Here is a 20,393-nt window from a genome sequence, read left to right on the forward strand (position 1 = left end):
AAAATAAGAAAAGCCTAGGAACAAATGGATTCAGTGTGGATTCTACCAGAATTTCAAAGAAGAGCTAGTACCAATAATACTCAACTTGTTACACAGAATAGAAACAGAAAAAACATTGCCAAATTCTTTTTATGGGGCTGCAGTTACCTTGATACCCAAACCACACAAAAACTCAATTGAGAAAGAGAATTATAAAAACAATCTCCCTCATGAACATTGATGAAAAAATACTCAATAAAAAAAAAAAAAAAAATGGCAAACCAGCTAAGCGGTGGTGGCACACACCTTTGATCCCAGAACTCAGGAGGCAGAGACAGGTGGATCTCAGTGAGTTTGAAGCCAACATGATCTACAAGAGCTAGTTCAAGGACAGCCTCCAAAACCACAGAGAAACCCTGTCTCAAAAAAAAAAAAAAAAAAAAAAAAAAAAAGAATGGCAAACCAAAAGTAGGCTTCATCCCAGAGACACAGGAATGGTTCATTCAACATAGGAAACTGTCAATGCAATCCACCATATAAACAAACAGAAAGAAAAAAACACATGATCATCTCATTAGACACTGAAAAACACCTTTTAGACATTTAAAAACAGCTCAGTCATGAACCCCACGAAACCCAAAGCTGTATCTGATAACCAGAACTCAGTGATACCACAAACACAGTCCAAGAACAACAGCATGACATCCACTGGACAGTACATAAACAGAGACAATACACACATAAACAAATAATAAATATAAATGATTTAGGGAATATGATACATCAATATCCAAAGACAATGCCCAACAATGTAATTTATAAGAGAAAAGTTGATTGCAAACTGCATGCAAAAGAAAAAAGTACACTCATTTATACAATGATTTCTATATTTAACACGAAGACTACAATAATGAAGAATGTGTACAATATGTGTAAAATAGAGGATGGAAAAAAAAGGCAAGAACAAAAGCAGGAAAATAAACTTTTAACCAAAAGATCAAAGGAAACTTGGCCAAACACAGCTACCTATGATTCTATGTGTACAGAAATTAAAGAAATACAGATTTCAAAACTCAAAAATATATTTAAAACTCAACTTTAAACTGTTAATTTTCTGACCATCCAGCAACAGATGTTTCTTGCAGAGAGGTGCCATACTCTAGAACCTGCCCAGCAAATATAAGTCGTCTCCTGCAGAGCCTACTATGGCTCTAAAGTCCCTCATGCCCCCTTGTAGTTTCAGGCAAACCCAGCCAATGTCCAATCTAAAAACAATGTGAAGAATAATATAATGTCTACTTCCTGACAATGATTATGTCACAAGATGTGGCACCTTCCATATTCACCTGCAAAATACTATGCTAACCTGACATACTTCTACTCCTCAGAAACTCCTTTTGTGGCCTGGACACTGAATCACCTGATGGTGGCTGTCAGAAGCAGAAAGTTGAAAGATTTCTAACAATATATTGCTGAAGCATGACGCCCAAGTCCTCCTTTCTATGTAAACTGTAACATGTGTAAGAAAAAACTGAAAGTGGGATATAATATTCAGAACTTCTAGAACCAGACCTTCAGCTTTCCAATCTGTCTTCCCATTGCACAAAAATATCAATGCCTATTACAAGCTCATAGTCTCCCATGCCAGGATGGGAGACTACCCCAGGGAATCCACACTCAACAAAGCTCAGAGGCCAAGGGCCACTACCCTGGTCAACACAGGAACCAACAGAATCTCAATCTGGCTCACGGTCCATCACAGTCCAAGCAGTTCAGATTCTGATAGCTAAGCCAACATGCTCTTTCTGATCTGGGGACTGCGGCCCAAACTCAACATGGCATGGCTTATGGTCTTTCTTATAGCTTCCCAATGCAGCACAAGAGGAGAATCTGGAAAGAACCTGTAAGCTACCTCCCATTGGTGCTCCTGATGGCTAACCCTTCACAAAGTTGTTCATTGGTTAAGATGTCCTTGCAATTACCCTACTGGGTGAGCAGAGATCAAATGACACAGCCCACACAGGCCCTCCCAGCTTTGTCCTTCTGCACTACAGTCAGATAGGGTCCTTATCTGGAAAATTTATACTTCAGAAAAATCCTCCAATCTCCCAGAGCATTTCCTGTTTCTCTCCCAAGGCACAGGGTCCTATGTGTGCACATTGAATTACACACTCAATGTACAGCACAGCCTTCCCTTTGCTTCATAACTGGAAGGTCCTGTAACCAAACACAGGTCACATTCTAACAGTCTCTGTTGTTAAACAAAAAGAGGCCATGGATGAGAACACAAGGAAGGGGCTATGGGAGGCCTTAGGGCAGGAAAGAGACAGTGGAAATAATGTAATTATAATTACAAAAATTATGTTTAAAAGTTGAAACAGGCTTTATGGCCATGTGCTACAAAGACTAGGAATTTGTATTAGAGCATAACAAATACTACTCACACTATTTCTCTCGGGGCTACCATGTTATACCTGAAAAACACAGTCATGTTAGGCATAGCAACACCATTTTATCCAGTTCTCATATTAATGTAGAAATGGTGTAACTACAGTAATTTTGTTTCATGGTAAGTTCTGTTCTTTCTCTAGATTCTTGATTGCCTGATCAGCTCTACTAAGAAATGGCCAGTCAGGACATTTATGGAATATCTAAAGTTGATTACCTGACACCACATGATTAATGTGAAGTAGTGTCACAGCATGAAAAGGAAATCTTTCTTACCTTCTTGCCACTCACTTTCTGTGCCGACTACATCTGCTTTACATTTGGTGAATGAAATTCTTACACAAGTTCCCACTTCATTTGTAAATTCACAATGAAATCTAGAGAACTTGGAGGACATTCATTTACTGGTTATTTTTCCTTCCCAGAGGCAAGTAAAGGCCCAGCCTGGACAGCAGAAGCAGAAGTACTTATTAAAAGAAATTCTCAATTACATAGTGTGAGGCAAGCCTGAGTGGTTCTCAACCTTCCGAATACTGTGGCTCTTTAATAAAGCTACTCATGACATGGTGATCCCCAACCATAAAATTATTTTCAGGCTACTCCATAATATAATATAATATAATATAATATAATATAATATAATATACATAAACATCTGTGTTTTACAGTGGTCTTAAGCCATTCCTGTGATAGGGTCATTGATTCCCACAAAAGAAGCTGTGACCACACAGGTTAAGAGTTGCTGCTCTAAACTGATACATATAAATCAATAAATAAATAAAATTAAGAAAAAAGGGACAGAAATGCTTAAACCAGGAAACAATGGAAAACAGACACAATGGGATTACGCCAGTGATGCATTTAAAGAAAATGAAATTTAAAAGATGTTATCAATAATTGATTTTTTAAAAGAGATAAGAACTGAAAGAACACTTAGCTATACTGACTTTGAAACAGAGTAGAAACATCCTGGTAGGAAAAATACCATTAATAAAACACTGTATGACTTTGTCCCATGGGAAATGTTAGCTTCTGAGTGCTGTAAGCTGACACATGGAGTTACAGCCAATGGCCAGTGTCTCAAGCCTCTGGGCTAACTTAACTGTGTAAACCAGGATTGCACATATCAGCATAGGAGAGTTGGCTAATTGGAAAATGAATATTTAGTAGTTCAAGCTATCCTCCCTAAACTCTCCACCCACCAGTTCTGTCTGGCTTCATAAACATGAAAGGAATTAATGAATGAAGGAAAATTACAGTCACTCACCCTGCCCTATCAGGCACTTCTTTATGATGGAGACCCCTCCTGCAGCTCACTGCCTTGGACTTCAGTCTGTGCCTATACCCACTGTCTACTGTTTTCCCCTGCAGTGTACACAGGACCCTGTATTGTTTAGTCTGTTTCCCCTGAAGTGTACCAAGCACACTGTTCCTCCTCTTATGGTCTGAAGGGAGAAGCCATGCTCCACACACAAATCCTTTTCCTGTTACTGCAATGGACAGCCCACTATGTGACTCAAACTGGAAGTTGCAGAACTCTGTGGTAATGCAGACCTGTAAAGCAAGAACTTAGGGTGTTTAGTCAGGAGGAAAACAAGGGCAATGCACTGTGGGTATACAGACAGGGTTTAAGTCCACCTCAGTTAATATAGGAGACTTTTCTTAAAACCACATTTCAAAAAGAAAGGAGAAGCCACTGTTATAGAATATAACTTTATGGCACACTGGGACTTAATATTGGGTGTGACCCTGCAAAGTCCCATTGAGCAGCATGTTAGAGGCCTTTGATGGGGAGGTGGATATTATGGGTGTTTTTAAGTCATGGTTGTCTCTTTTGTTATGAGAATGTAAAGGCTGATTAATCCTGGTGAACAAACATTTACATCTTATCACATTAATCTCTAGCAGGTGTGGTAACCATGCTTATCATTGGGTTATTTGAGATACAACCCTCTCTTACCTAAATTCTACTTTGTGTGACTTAATGTCTCCTAAGAAGTGGTAAATCCTTACTTATACCATCAATTCTACTCCTCTACATCACAGGTTAGCTATGGCACAATACTCTACACAGGAGATTGTTGTGCTAATTCTAATTGGTCTTAATAATAAAAACCTGGAGTAAAATATAGGAGTTAATGGTGAAAGATCAGAGAAGCTGAGCAGCCAGCCCCTAGTTGTATCCTCTACTGAACCCTCAAATCAAAGAGGTGATCCTTTCCCTGTGAATCTTCAGAATGAACACAACGAGGTTCCATTTCATCCTGCCTTATATTTCTCTCTCGGACCAGAAATATTACTCCTGTCTCCACCTCCAAAGCACTGGGATAAAGGTTTTAACCACCACCACCTGTCTCTGTTTCATAAAGGTGGCCTTGAACTGAAGAGATCCACCTGCTTCTGCCTCCCAAGGGTTGGGATTAAAGGTGTGCACCACCACAGCTTTATCTTCAGATAACTACTCCCTAGCTCCACGCTCTGACATTCAGGCAACTTTGTTTGTTTTTGTTTTGTTTTGTTTTTGGTAGTTTGGTTTTTTGAGACAGGGTTTCTCTGTGTAGCTTTGCAGCCTGACCTAAAACTGTATAGAAGTCAGATACCCACCTGCCTCTGCCTCTCAAGTGCTGTGATTAAAGACACGTGCAACCTTTAAAGCACAAAATACCACCACACTTGAATATTTCTAAACACAGTCCAGGTCCCAACCGTCTGGGCAGATACTGCCCGGGAAAGTGATGTTATTCAGAGGCTGCCAACCTGGTCACCGTGAGCTATACAGAACCATGCTGGACAAGGCAGGACCAGACAGGAAAGTGGTGAGCGGCTCCCACCCAGCCAAGGGAGAACCAAACACACTGGCTTCTGAGCCTCAGCCGGACACTCCACCTATTCTGGGGACAGCGCCCCCACTCACCATGAGCAGCCACTCACTCCCCACATGTGGAGAGAAGCCCACGTCACTGTGACTGGACACGCCGCCAAGCATGGAGACAGCAGTTCTCACTCAAAGCCAGCCACTCTCCCCACATGGGGGCAGCGGCCACTCTCACCTCAGCCCGCTGCCGCTCACCTGTGAAGGGCAGCGGCCCGTCAGGAACCTCTGCCACTGCTCCTCACGGTCTGTGAAGAGCAGCCCCCTCGGGCGTCCCCGCTCATTTAAGTGCAGCGCTCCTCCTTTGTGAAGGGCGGCCACTCGCTCAGCTTGGAGAGGCTGCAGAGCTGACCAGCACTCTTCACAGAAGCAAAGGCACAACTGACTTCCTCAGGTGAAGCTGAGGTGAAAGCCCATCTCCCGGAAGAACCCTCCCATCTGACTGGCAGGTCAGACAGGGGCTCTGATTGGCTAGTGAAGCCTGAGAGACAGGACCAGGTGAGCAGGAGAGGCGGGCCCCTCCCCTGGATTCACCTCAACTTAGACTCCACCCTTTAAAAGGCCCGCCATTTGAGGCTCCGCCCCCAGGGGGCTAAACGCCCCCGCTTCCGGATACACCTTCTGATTTCCTGTTCTCATTAGGTAACCACGGCATGCTTTGCTCAGATTAAACATGGATTTATTAATTCAGTCTAATTAAATTGCCGAATCACCAACCATTGGTTTCCATTAACCTTTCCACTAATGGGATTTTTAAATATAATAGGGAGGCTTTGCTCTTGGTTTTCTACAGCCACTTTTGGTACCTGTTCATCATCTCCACAGCTGTGGTAGGACATGTGGGAGGACATGACGGCAGGGCCAGGACAATCCAAAGCAAACAGATCATGTGCAAGGAGCTAGGTAGGTGGGAAAGGGAAAAGGGAATGTGGCACCTCAAGACTCTGAGGAGCGCGCGTGCGCACACAGTCACTCTCTCTCAGGAGAAACACACACACACACACACACACACACACACCACACACACACACGCTATGGCCATGGCTGCGCAGATGTAGAAGGCACTGCAAATCCTAGCCCAGGACGTGCACACAGGGAGGGAGACTCTGAACTACAGGTCCCAGCATTCATCCCTGTAGGTGCTGCAAGCCCCAGCCCAGGACATGCACACAGGAAGGGAGGCTCTGAACTACAGGTCCCATCATTCACCCCTGTAAAGCTTTGTGGTACTGCAAGGTAATCCGCCTAAAACACAGCTAGGATGGCTACAGGTGCTGGTGCTGTCCTTTGCCCACAAATATAGCCAATAATCTGACAATTTATCCCATGCCGAGAATTCAGCTGTGAGAACATGAGCCCACCTAAGGTTGCCATGCACAGCTGAAGATGAGTAGACATAGGCAATAGATCCCAAACATCTCCAGGTGCACCTGCCCACAAACAATGTTTTATTTTCCCTCACCTCTACCCAGAGCCATCTCTCCTGCTGGATTGAAATGAGATGATGAAATGAGTGGGGATCCCCACACACACACCCAGCACATGATTCCTGTTGCTCCCTGAACTCAGTTAAGCATGAGTGAGTTTCGCTTTTAAAGCAAGCACTGCACAACCCCACTGGCTGTCTCTCTAGCATTTGGTTGGCCACCAGCTATACCCCTTTGTCTTCGCTCCACCAATAAAATCCACATGGGCGCACTGGTGTTTGTACTTCATTGGAGACAGCTGCAGCAAGAGAACAACATTTTGGTGCCACATAACTCAGTCACGCACTCCTCTAGGACTCGGCAGCCGTCTGCTGGTGGATGGCCAGCCAGAAGGGGACCCTGATTCTGAACCAGTAGTCCACTTCCATCCACCTGTTTGCTGGAAAGACCATCTCACACCGGCTACAACTCGTTTCCTTAGGATCTGGTGCATTTACACAGGTGAGTTAAAATATGGCCCTCTCTGGGCATTATTTCAGATACTTGATTCAAGCCTTCCTGCCTTCGGACTGCTGAGTCCTCATTTGCCTCAAATGGCCACTGCAATTTTTTGAGCTGACAAGCATCGAATAACATTCTGCCATCCTCCCTTATTGTGCACATTGCTCTTGGCCACATGCTTGAGCTGACAAGTTACTAGACTGACTGACCGGCCAGTTTTGCTTAACCTATGGGAAATAAACCAACCAAGGAAATACTCCCATCCACACCACTGGGATGCCCACTAGAAAATTTAAAACCCTTTCACTTAATGCCACTTGTTAAGGCACCCAGAACCATTTACCTTTGTAATGACAAATGGCCTAGATATCACCTAGAAAATAAGTCAAATTGGCTGCATAATGGCTATCATGAACAATCCCAATATCTTAAGAGATCTTTCACATTACTGCTAACAAAAAGATAGATGGAAGAAGTTAACATATATCCAGGCTTTCCTCTATCTAAATGCTAAACACTCTCTTTCCTCTCAACCTCTCAATATCATGTCCTTCTAGCCATGAAAGATGAACCTGAAGAAACCACTAACTTAGACCCTGCTAATGAACCTCCATAGCTCCATCCTCAACATCCAACTACCTCTTCTGCTTCTTCTCCCTCTTCAACTCTTTCCTCTCCAATGCCAGGCCGCTCTAAAGGCCCAATTCTCCCACCTACTTACACACCCCTGTTACCCATTCTCGTGCCCTTATGTTCTCAACCCACCAAAGCCAACACAGCTATAGTTCTCCCCTACAGAGAAGTGGCCGGAGTGGATGGTCTGTTTAAAGGACATGTCCCCTTTTCCCAATGAGAACTTTCTCAAGTATAACATAGACCGGGTTCCTATAGCTCTGACCCTACTGCCTTTATAAAAATTTTCAATATATCACACAATCCTATAGTCTCATTTTTCATTATATATATATATGTGTGTGTGTGTGTGTGTGTGTGTGTGTGTGTGTATAAATAATCTTAACCAACAACCTACTACCTGAGGAATGCAGACGAGTTTGGGAGCAGGCCAAAGCCTACGCAAATGAAACTCAACAGAAATCTTTCAGCTCACCATGCTGGGTCAGAGGCTGCTCCAGATCAGGAGCATAATTGGGACTACAATATCACAGGGGGAATTCTGGCTGGAGACCAGTTTACAACCTGCCTCAAGGTTGGTCACCATAAGGCTGCCCTAAAGCCAATAAACTATCAAAAGTCTAGACGTAGTTCAGGACAAAACAGACAATCCCTCATTTCCTAGAACACCTTACATATGCATTCTTACAGTATTCTAACATAGACCCTGAGACAGCAGAGGGGAGGCAACTCTTTAGGAATTAATATTTTTTTTTTTTTTAATCATAGCTACCTTGACATTAGGGCTAAACTTAAAAAAGTTTGGAGCTGGGACCCATAGCCTCACAGGCAGAAGCTTTAAAAGTGGCCTTTAAGGTGTACCATGGGAGAGATGACAAAGCCCTTAAATCAAGTACTATATGATGGCCAAGGCTTTCACACCGGCCTCAGAGTCTGCCTGGGCCCCTTGCCCTCCAGGGCTCCAGGACCACAGTGTCCATGATTTAAGTGTGGTCAGGAAGTACCTTGGGCTTGAACTTGCCCTAATCCCTGTGTGCATGTCCACATGCCAAGAACAGGGTCACTAGTCAACAGACTGGCCACATGACACTTGTGGCAAGAGGAGATAAGATATGGACCACCCTCTAGCTGACTTCCTAGCCATGGCCATGGACGATGATGAGTGGAGGGGCCGGGCTCTCTTGATCCGACCACTGACATCTCTGACAGAGAGCTCAGATAGAAATTAAAGTATCAGGGGGATCATTCTCCCTTTTTTGACACTGGTGCCACATACGCAGTCCTGAGGGAATCATGGGACCCACTTCTCCTTCTCGTCTCACTATTGGCAGGGTATAGATAGCCTTACCAACCTCATCAGACCTCACCACTCACTCAGTTCTATTTTCTGGGGAATTCACCTCACTCATTCATTTCTGGTTATACCTACCTGTCCTGTGCCCTTACTGGGAAGGGATCTTTTAGCCAAGGTAGGAGCTTCCATTTCTTTTGCCACTCACTCTACTGGTTTAATATGTCATTTCCTCTGCCAGTGTCTGAGGTAGACACCCAAGTCTGGGACACCAAAAACACTTCTGTGGCTAGACATTGTGATTCAGTTACAGAACCCCTCGAGGTACATCACTCAAACCCAGTACCCTCTCCCACCACAGAGCCTTAGGGGACTTAAGCCTATCATCTCTGACCTCCTGAGGAAAAAGTTACTCCATGCTACATCCTCTCAATTTAACACCCCTATACTGGCTGTTAAAAAAAAACCTAATGGGACTTATCGTCTGGTTCAAGACCTCAGACTCATTAATTATGCAGTGGCACCCCTCCATCCTGTGGTACTTAATCCTTACGTACTTCTTTCTACTATCCACTCAGGGGCTTCCCATTTCTCAGTTTGGGATCTTAAAGATGCCATTTTCTCTATCCCTCTTGATACTAAGTCTCAAAATATATTTGCTTTCACCTGGACTTACCCTCACAACTCACCTAGACTGTCTTACCTCAGGGATTCTGGGAAAGCCCACACCTATTTGGCCAAGCTCTGGCTTCTGACCTGCTCTCTCTGTCTCTCCCCAAATCTAAACTCATACAGTGTGTAAAAGATATCCTACTTTGCAATCCTTTAGAAGTTAGCCAGACTAACACCTCTGCTCTTCTAAATTTCCTGTCCAACAGGGATTATAGAGTCTCACCTTCCAAGGTCCAACTGTCTAATCCCCAGGTCACCTACTTGGGACTAAACATAACCAAAAATAACAAAGCTATTAACTTACAAAAAAAAAAAAAAAAAAAAAAAAAAAAAAAAAAAAACCTAATCCAGTCTCTTACAATTCCTTCTACTAAAGAGGAAATTTTTTTATCTTTTCTAGGAATCGCTGGCTTCTTACACTCCTGGATTCCCTATTATTCTCTCCTTACTCGCCCTCTGTCTGAGGCAGCTCTTGGCTCTCTTTATGAACCTCTCCTTAAGCCTGTTACTAAGCCCTTCCAGAAACTCAAACAGGCTCTTCTCCAGGCCCCAGTTCTTCATCTTCCAGACCTAACTTGACCTTTCTCCCTCTATGTAGCAAAAAAGGAGGGATATGCCCTTGGAGTTCTAGGCCACCACCTAGGACCTTCCTTTGCACCTGTAGCATATTTGTCAAAAAAACTAGACTTAACTGCCCAAGGATGGGCACCCTGCATACATCATTTAGCAGCTGCTGAGCTCCTCATTCATGAGTCAAAGAAACTAACCTTTGGATCACCCATCATTGTCTTCTCCCACCATAACCTGCCCCATCTCTTAACTTATAGAGGCTTACAAACTCTACCTTCTTCCCAAGTTCTTTCCCTCCAGGTGGAACTAATAGAAGATGCCACATGTACTTTCCAATCCTGCCCACCTTTTAATATCTCAAATCTCCTACCTCAACCTAATGCTAACTATTCCCCATCTCATTCCTGCATTGAAATCCTAGAGGTATTATTGCCCCATCCTTCACACATATGGGAGGGCACACTACCTCAGACCACCTATACCTGGTACACAGATGGCAGTTCCTTTTAACATGAGGAGACCAATAGAGCAGGATATGGCATAGTGTCAGATACCAGGATGGTGGGAGCACAGGCACTCCCTGTCCATACTACTAACCAGCAGGCTGAATTAATAGCCCTTACCCATGCCTTCCAACTAGCACAGGGACAAACCCTCAATGTTTACACAGACTCCAAATACGCCTTTCACATTCTTCTGTCCCATGCTGCTATCTGGAAAGAGTGGGGGCTGCTTACTACAAAAGGAGAATCCATAACTAACTAAGGTCATATTATGGCCATGTCAAAGGCCTCCCCACCTCCCCAAAGCTATAGGGATTATTCACTGCCGGTCTCATCAGACCGACAGCTCCATTATCTCTAAGGAAAACAACCAGGCTGAAGCAGCTAAAGATGCAGCCCTCAGAAACCCACACTGACCACACCCACCACAGGGAGTTCATATACTACAACCCACATCCAAAAAGTCACCTCCTGACACTCAACAAATCCTGTCCTATTTACACCAGCTCTTACATCCTAACAGCAACGGTCTGTCTCGTTTTATCCAGGCTCACCTCTAGACCTCTAGCCCACTCCTGAGAACTTACATTTCTTAAAAAAATATCACTGCCTCTTGTAAAATCTGCCATAGGTCAGACCCTAACTCCAGGTATCATAGCTTCCCTTTTCCTACCCACCAGGCCAGGGGCTCTCTCCCAGGGACTGACTTGCAACTTGACTTTACCCACATGCCCAGAGTCAGAAGGGTAAAATATCTGCTGGTATTGGTTGATACCTTCTCAGTCTGGGTAGAAGCTGTTCCAACTACTGACAAGAAAGCTCAGACAGTCTCTGACACCCTTCTCAGGGAAATCATTCCGTGGTTTGAAATTCCAGCTTCTCTTCAGCCAGACAATGGTCCTGAGTTCAGCTCTCAGATCTCACAAATCTTATCTAAAGCTCTCAACATCCCTTGGTGTTTACATATGCCCTGTCACCCCCAGTCCTTGGGAAGATAGAATGAAATAACTATTCTTTTAAAAATGTTATGGTTAAAATATCACAGGAACTTCGCCTTCACTGGGTAAAGCTCTTGCCTCTGGCTCTATTCAGGCTTAGGGCTCTCCCCAAAAGACCCCTTCTCATCTCACCCTTTGAACTTATGAACGGGCAGTCAGCTCTAACACCCGGTCTCTCAACTGAACTGTCACCTCTCCCTCACCACCTGCTTACACCTAACTTCATCATCTCCATTCCCTCCTATGGAACTTTACTGAGTACTCCCTGCCTCAACCATGCACCAACCACTATACATCCACAATTAACATCAGGAACCAGGTCCTTCTCTCTCACCAAGAACAATGGGCCTCATTCTTTTCCCCTAAATGGCAGAACCCGGTCAAAGTAATTCTTGTCACTCCAAGCTTGAGGGCCTTTCCTACTGGATTCATTTATCCCACCTCAAACCCTTTACTTCTCCACCAAAAACTCATCCCTCATTTACAACAACTACAACAGGACCCTATTCCTTAAGGTTCAGAGGACACCGAGATCAACTACACTACCTCCTATTCTAAAAGATTAAGGATTCACTCATGTAACCTCTCCCTGCCAAATTGGGAACCTCATGCTTTCCTTCCTGTCCTCGGGCTGACCTAAACTCTCCTACTTCAAAATATACCACACTCAATCCCCTCAGTAACTCATTTAAAACTTATAATCTAATCAATTAGCTGTTACAGGAATGCCAGCCAAAAGCCAAGGATCTAGAGACACAAATCACCAAACACTTGTGCCTCCTAAATAAAGGTAATATTTCTAACATGAACATGCTGCTAATGTGTCTGATATTTATGTTTTCACAAACGTAAAGGATTCTTGTAAGTTCAAGGGAACTGAATTGGAACCACTTAAACAGGTCAGATTCACTCCAAATAATTATTACTCAACTTCTTCCTGGCCTTGGGATTTCCTACCCTTGTCTTGGGACCCCCTCTGTAGCCCCTCACCCATCTAGCAACTCTCCCTTTAAGTAACAGGACCTAAGAAAAAATTTTTTTTGGTAAATTTAACCATGTCCTCTGCTCTCGCCAACATCTTGCCAGGCCTCAAAAAGATACCAGAGTTCCATAGAGTCAGGACTGCAATGAAAAAACCAGCTACCAGGACGTGGCCTCCAATGATGATCAACACCCCCAAGTCGGCAGGAAGCAGTCTTGAGAACTCGACATCCTTATGCCCTATCCTGCCTTGATCAACCACCCACCTTTTTAATAACAATAAGAGGTGGGAATGTTGGAATACAGCATTCTGCTGACCCCTATCGATGGGTGGGACATGAATGGCCATGTCATCTCTACATCAATTATTATGGTGCTGGGTAGGGGGCTCAGCATGTGCAAGTTTCCCTTTTAAAGTGAGCGCCACACAGCCCCACTCGCTCTCTCTCATACTTTTGAGAGCCACCAGCTACCCCCTTTATCTTCTCTATACCAATAAACTCCACGTGGGTGGGCTGAGTCTCATGTTTGTTTCATTGGTGATAGCTACAGCAAGAGAACATTGAATCTAACCCTCATTCTAATGAGTCTAACCCTAACCCTGAGTCAAACCTAACCCTTAGTCTAAACTTGAGTCTAACCTTGAGTCTAACCCTGAGTCTAACTCTGAGGCTAAACCTGAGTCTAACCCTAACCCTGAGTCAAACCTAACCCTTAGTCTAAACCTGAGTCTAACTTGAGTCTAACTTGAGTCTAACCCTGAGGCTAACCCTGAGGCTAACCCTGAGACTAAACCTGACCCTGAGGCTAACCTTGAATATAACACTGATTGTACCGGAGTCTAACCCTAACCCTGGTTTCTTACCTTGCCATTTTGACATAATTTCTTCTCTTCAAGGCTGAGATCTTCAAAGACATTGCTGCAGAGGCAAGATTCAGGGAACTGTCCTCGTCTTCCTTGTGTGGTCTTCTGATTAAATACTTACAAGTCAGGTATTCTCCTTCAGTGCCTTGGCATGTGTTCTACAAAGAAATGAAATTACAAAACTGAATGGAAATGATATGCACAGGCGGCAGGCCAAGCCCCTCTTTGACATGCTGAGCATGACTTTATTTGACGTGTCAGGTAGAACAAGTTGTGCATTAGCTGCTGTTGCACTAGCATGCACAGGTTTGGGGAAGACAGCAGAGGTGAAAAACTGAGTTCCATGTTCCCTGATCAAATACACCAGAGCAGAGGACTAGGAAGGGAAGAGCATGAGGAGGGGGAGGAGGCTCGCCATAGACAAGGGGCCAGAGGGAGAAGAGGAGCCAGGGAAAGCCTAGGAGGAAAGCAGACAGACAGCAGAAGGGAGTTGGGGTAAAGAAGGCAGGAGGAGTAAAGAAAGAGTGCCAGGTGGGGGAGGGCAGGAAGGTGAGAATAGGATAAGACAAATTATCCACAACAGGGCATCAGTACATGTTAGTCCTACATACGAACAACAAATGCCAGTCAGCCAGCCAATTGAAAATTACCTGGCACAGACAACTTCATCTTTCAAATTAACTTAATGTTACAAACATACACTTAAAAGTGATGCTGAACCTCTGAGGAACAAGATCAGCCTGAGGGTGGTTGGAGGACCTCTCAGCACCCTTTACCCCTGGGTACACATGTGGTAAAAGTACACATGGCCTTGGTTCAGCCCAGAGTACCCACCATCCCAGGCAGGGCAAGGGACAGAAAACTGACTATTGTCACTTCTGATTATGGGGACCATGGCTGGTCAGCCTCTGAGGAAATAAATGAAGCCAAGACCTTCCCCACACCCCAAAGAGATGGCAGGCACCAGCACATCTCCTCACTGGCTGCTGAGGCCTTGGTTTCAGTAAAGACCCTCTGTCACACCGTCAGCATTTTAGTGGGGAAAGGTGGAAATATGCCACCAAGTTCCTGTCACATAAGACTTCAGAGGTGAAGTGAAAGCTTGATCCTTAAAGTTCCCAAAGAATAAACTAACAAAATACCAAGAAAAAGGCAGTATAAATGTATATACTATGTTGCTCTTTTCTTCAATGACAATTATAATTAGAATAGAAAATATTATACTAATGTAAAGTTTCTAAGCTTATCTAAGCACTAGTGAGCTGCCTCAAAAGGAAAAATGTCTATGGTATGCAACACTGGCAACCTGACCTTCATTGCCATATGGATAGGGCTAAAAGAAAACCCACAAAGTTTCTGTCCAGAACCAACATATCTGTTACCCATGCAAACCCATAATCACATCACTCACACACACACACCAGACATGTTTTTTAAAAACTAAATTTGTCTTTACATTACCTGGCATGTCTAGATAATTCCTTTGGGAGGCAATGCTTCAAGGTGAGTACAAAATGGATAAAACTGAAACATGAGGGGGGAAAAAAGCAGGATTGTTAATAACATATACATATCCATAATACAACAAAGTATGTTATGAGATACACAGTTCATTAATGATTTTTCTGTTTTATTATATCTCTAGCAGACAGATGTAAATGCTGTTTTGGATAAACACATGAAGTATTTAATGTGTCGTATATTCTCTTCTATTAAGCACTTTAATATTAACATTGTTAAAACAGGCTAACAAAGGAGCACACATCAGGGGTACATCAAATATCCTTGGTCTTGAACTAAGAAGGCTGAAACTTGAGATTTATGAGTTCAAATGTATCCATGAATAATTACTGACATCCAAGACAAGATGGATAACAAACAACATCATCTGAAGGGAATTTGTGACAATATGAAAAACAAAACCAGGACCAAGAACCCAACACCGTTTCCCAGATACTTTTATGTGAAAAGTATGATAACAATCCCTAATATTTAAGTAAATAATGAACCAATTACATAATGGGCAACCCATTCTATACATTTCAGCAGAAAAAAAAACAAAACTGCCCATCACCAAGTGAAAGCAAACAAAAGATGAACAGAATTCAAAGAAGGAATGTAGCAACCAGCAAATAAACATCAGTAAGTGGATTTGCCACATATACAGGACACCTCAATATCTACCATAAAACTTTCAAAATCAAACAGCACTGTGATCTCAACCATTCATACTTGAATGAATATAGTAAACAATATACTTGCTTCAAGGCAATAATGAAAGAGATAAAATAGATATTTTTCACTGAAACTGAAGTAAACTGTAATATGTAAAATCTTTATCATACTGTATATATGAATAGGATTTTTCTCATTCTCCTCTATTTCCTAATGTCAAGATGACATATACAGGGTTACAATACTATAGGGCTAGAGATATTGACAAGCAGTTAAAACTTCATTCCCAAGACAAAGGTCAGTTTTGAACTTCTTACTACAAAGGATCCAATGGTCTAAAATACTGAGAGGGATAAAGACGGGGCTGATCAGTTAGGACAAGTCCCTGACTAGGATCCAGGTGAGGTTTTTGACAACATTCTGTAATTCCTGTTAGAAATAAATACAGAAAGACTAAAGAGTTTACCTCTCTAAGCACATGACTGACACAACAAAATAAAAATTAACAAAAATCATTAAACATTTTCAATCATGACTTTTTTTCTTTTGTAAGCATTCATTCCTGTAACCCAGGTGTTGAGGCATATAAAGGCTTACCTACATTTTTCCAGAATCATGAACTGCATCTTTTTAACAGAAAGCAAGAGTATAGACTTGAACTCAGAGAAATCAATACTTTACAGTTGGTGATATCATCTAGGACGATGTAGGAAATGAAGCCATGCTGGAGGAAAAGTGTCACTGGGAGTATACTTTCATTATTTACATAGGCACACCATTTCCAGTACCCGCACTCTGGTTCATGCTGCAGGTTGAGGATGTGAGATCTTAGCATCCTCCTATAGCAGCCATGTCTGACACCTGCTGCCATGCCCCTTTCATGATGATCCTCTATCCCTCTGGATAAACTCTTTCATGAGTTGATGTAGACATTATCACAACAGAAAACACACAAATTAACATCCATAAGGGTTTATAAATGATTTATTTCATGTCACTGAAGAAGAAAACAAAAAGGGTTACTTTATGATTAAATTTGTAGGGCTTTGTGCATGAGTTTGCAAGTGCAAACAAAGTAAAGACCGGCATTTGTTGACACTGTCAGATTAATTTGTCTGAAATACTATTGTGCAACTAAAATGTGTTCGCTAAATATCTTATGAAATCCTTTTTAGCCAGACTTTCTTCTGTAGGAGGTTTTTTTTTCAGGTACTCAAAGACTATTTGTGATATGAGCGTGCTTTAACAGAATGAGAAAACACTAAAAGTTTTACTCTTGTATAAAGAGTACACCAAAGTGGAAAACCATAACACACCGACTACATTTAGTTTCTCTACAATGAATTTTTTCTCATAATTTAAGACTACAATGATGTCCAGAGATTTTACCACATTACTTTCATAGTTTCTCTCCAATATGTGTTCTCTTATGCATTAAAATATTACTGTGATGTGAAAGGCTTTACCACATTAACTTCATTCACAGCATTTCTTTCTCTTATGCATGTATTGTTTTGGAGGCTGTCCTGTGAAATGGCTTTACCACATTGATTATGTTCATAGGGCTTCTTTCGAGTATGGGTTCTTTTAAGATTTTGGAGGACTCTTGTGAAAAGGTTTTCCCACATAGATTTCATTCATAGAGTTTCTCTCCAGTATGGGTTATTTTATGCACTAGAAGACTTACATTATATGCATAGGCTTTATCACATTGATTACATTCATAAGGTTTCTGTATAGTGTGGGTTGTTTTATGCATTAGAAGACTTATATACATAGGTTTTACTACGTTGATTATATTCATAGGGCTTCTCTCTAGTATAGGTTCAATTATGAAATTGGAGGATTCTTGTGAAAAGGCTTTACCGCATTGATTACATTCATAAGGTTTCTCTCTAGTATGGGTTATTTTATGCATTAGAAGATTTACATTATATACACAACATTTACTAACCCTGAAATGCCTATTAACAAACATAGAGAAGCAAACAGATCAATAGTACTCAGTGCACATCAGAGACATTGCATGAACAATTACTAACTGTAATAAAGATGGGTAAACTGGATATACTAGCTCATGCCTTTAACTGGTTCAAAAAAACAGCGAAAACTCTAGTACCTGATGAATCAAGAATTTGCAGTTGGCATCATATTTTTGGAAGCCTCATTCAAGTTGTTCTGAGCATATGGTAATCAACTCATTAAACTGTACATATTGAGAACAACAAAATACCAAGGGCATAGAGAAAGCATTTCAGTCCACTGAGGCTGGAGACACCTGCAGCTGTGAAAGGCTAAATTCATTATTAAAAGTGTATCTGAGTCTTTTTACACAGACCCATGTGAACTCACACCCTAGCATAAACATCCACAAAAGACTACAATGACACCATGTGGAATAAACCAACTATGCATGATCTTAAAGACACATCTGTGCAAACTCTGAAAGAAGAAACTTCAGGAATTGTTTCATCTCCATGACGACACCTCAGGTCAGGAATATTGTATTCCTGATCCTTGGTTTGGCCCCATTTGATTACCATTTTAGCCATAACAGAGGGTGTTATGTATGCTCCTCATAAACCAGACATGGATGTCTCTAGAGATTCAACAGAGTCCCTGTTGCTTTATATTTCTCATTTGTCTGTTAATAATGTTAACATTAAAAAAAAAAAACCTAAGAAAAATATCTGATGCTAATTATTAAGATTACTGGACTCTCAGTTCTTTTCACTAAATAAAAAAATCAACACAAAACAAAAAAACAACCTCTAACATGGCCCAGAACCACAGAACCACATTCTCCTACTTGATGCTGACCAGGTTAGGATGATGCTTTACAATGATTGTCCTAGCTTATAGTACTACAGATACAAACCTAATATGACCCTCTTTAAATATTTTTATTTGAAAGTGATAACATTTCCTTTTATTTGTAAATGTATTTTCAACTCAGTGCATACAAAACCTGGAGAAAATATAAATATCCTGTGATCTACATTGTTAGAACCATTTTGATTAATAATTATATGTTTTAATTCCTGCGATTTATTTTCCTGCTTTCTCCTTTTCTTGTTGTTGAAATTGCTGTTAAATTGTTAATAATTCTTATATGTGGTCCTCATTGGCACTATGTATGACTCAAGGACTAGGGAACCTTCCCACAATAATACTTCCCCTAAGCACTGTATGCATGGAGTGTTTGTCCCTCACCTGCCATGGTTTGGGCCCACTTGCCGAGGTACCTCTCTCACAGTATTATAACTTAGGTGCATTTGTAGTTTGTTCTTTAATTTTCATTAAATCGATTCATTTATTTTACATGCTGACCAGTTTCCCCTACCTCCTCTCCTCCTGTTCCCCCCCCCCTTCACCTCCCATGTAGCTACCATCCACTCTTTCTCCATCTCCTTAAAGAAAGGGGCAGGGCTCCCATGGGAGTCAGCAAATCATGGCATCAAGTTGAGGCAGGTTGAAACTCCTACCCCTGCATCAAAGCTGGAGGAGCCAAACCAGCATGGTTCCTGATCCCACTGCATGGAGCCCCCACAAACAGACCAAGCTACACAATTATCACACACATGGAGGCTCCCTAGCTCTCAGTCCCGAGTCCAGGAGCTTCCATGAGCTTAGGGCAGCTGTCTCTGTGGGTTCCCCAGTTGGGACCTTGATTCCTCTGACTCCTGCATGCCTTCAACTGGACTCACAGAGCTCAAACCAGAGCTTGGCTGTGGATCTCAGCATCTGCTTTCATCAGTTATTGAATAAAAGCTCTCTGATGACAAGCAGGGTAGTCACCAATCTGATTATAGGAGATGGAAGTCTTAGCTGGAGTAATCCTTATGGATACCTGGGAATTTTCCTGGCACCAGGTTCCTCCCTAACCCCAAAATGGCCCCCACTAAGATATTTTTATTATTCTGCCCTTCCTTCCATCTCCAATCCAGCCAACCAGATCTCCGTTGTTCTAATCTTCCACAACCAGCCTAATTCCAATTTACCCAGAAAATCTCTTCTACTACACCCAGCCCTAAAGAAAGTACTAGAAGAACTTCCAAACCAAAGAAGTTAGCTGTACCAACAAAACCACAGGCAATATATAATCTCACACCAACAAAACACAAAGGAAACACAAAGAAACACACACACTACCACCACACACACTATGTCACCTTCACCACCAAAACCAAAAACAGCAAGAATTAAAACAGTAGCTTATGATCAATCTCTTAATATCAATTCACCAATAAAAACACACAGGTGAGAAGAATGGATATGAAAACAAGATCCATCCAGCATACAAGAAACTCACATGAACTTGAAAGACAGACATTAACTCAAAATAAAGTCAGAAAGAGATTTTCCAAACAAATAGACCTGAGAAGCAAGCCAGTGTAGCTATCTTAATATCTAACAAAATATGCTTCAAACACAAACTAAGCAAAAGAGATGGAAGAAATTTCATATTCAAATGAAAA

Source organism: Phodopus roborovskii, unplaced genomic scaffold, assembly GCF_943737965.1.
Source record: "Phodopus roborovskii unplaced genomic scaffold, PHOROB, whole genome shotgun sequence".
Taxonomy (NCBI): Eukaryota; Metazoa; Chordata; class Mammalia; order Rodentia; family Cricetidae; genus Phodopus; species Phodopus roborovskii.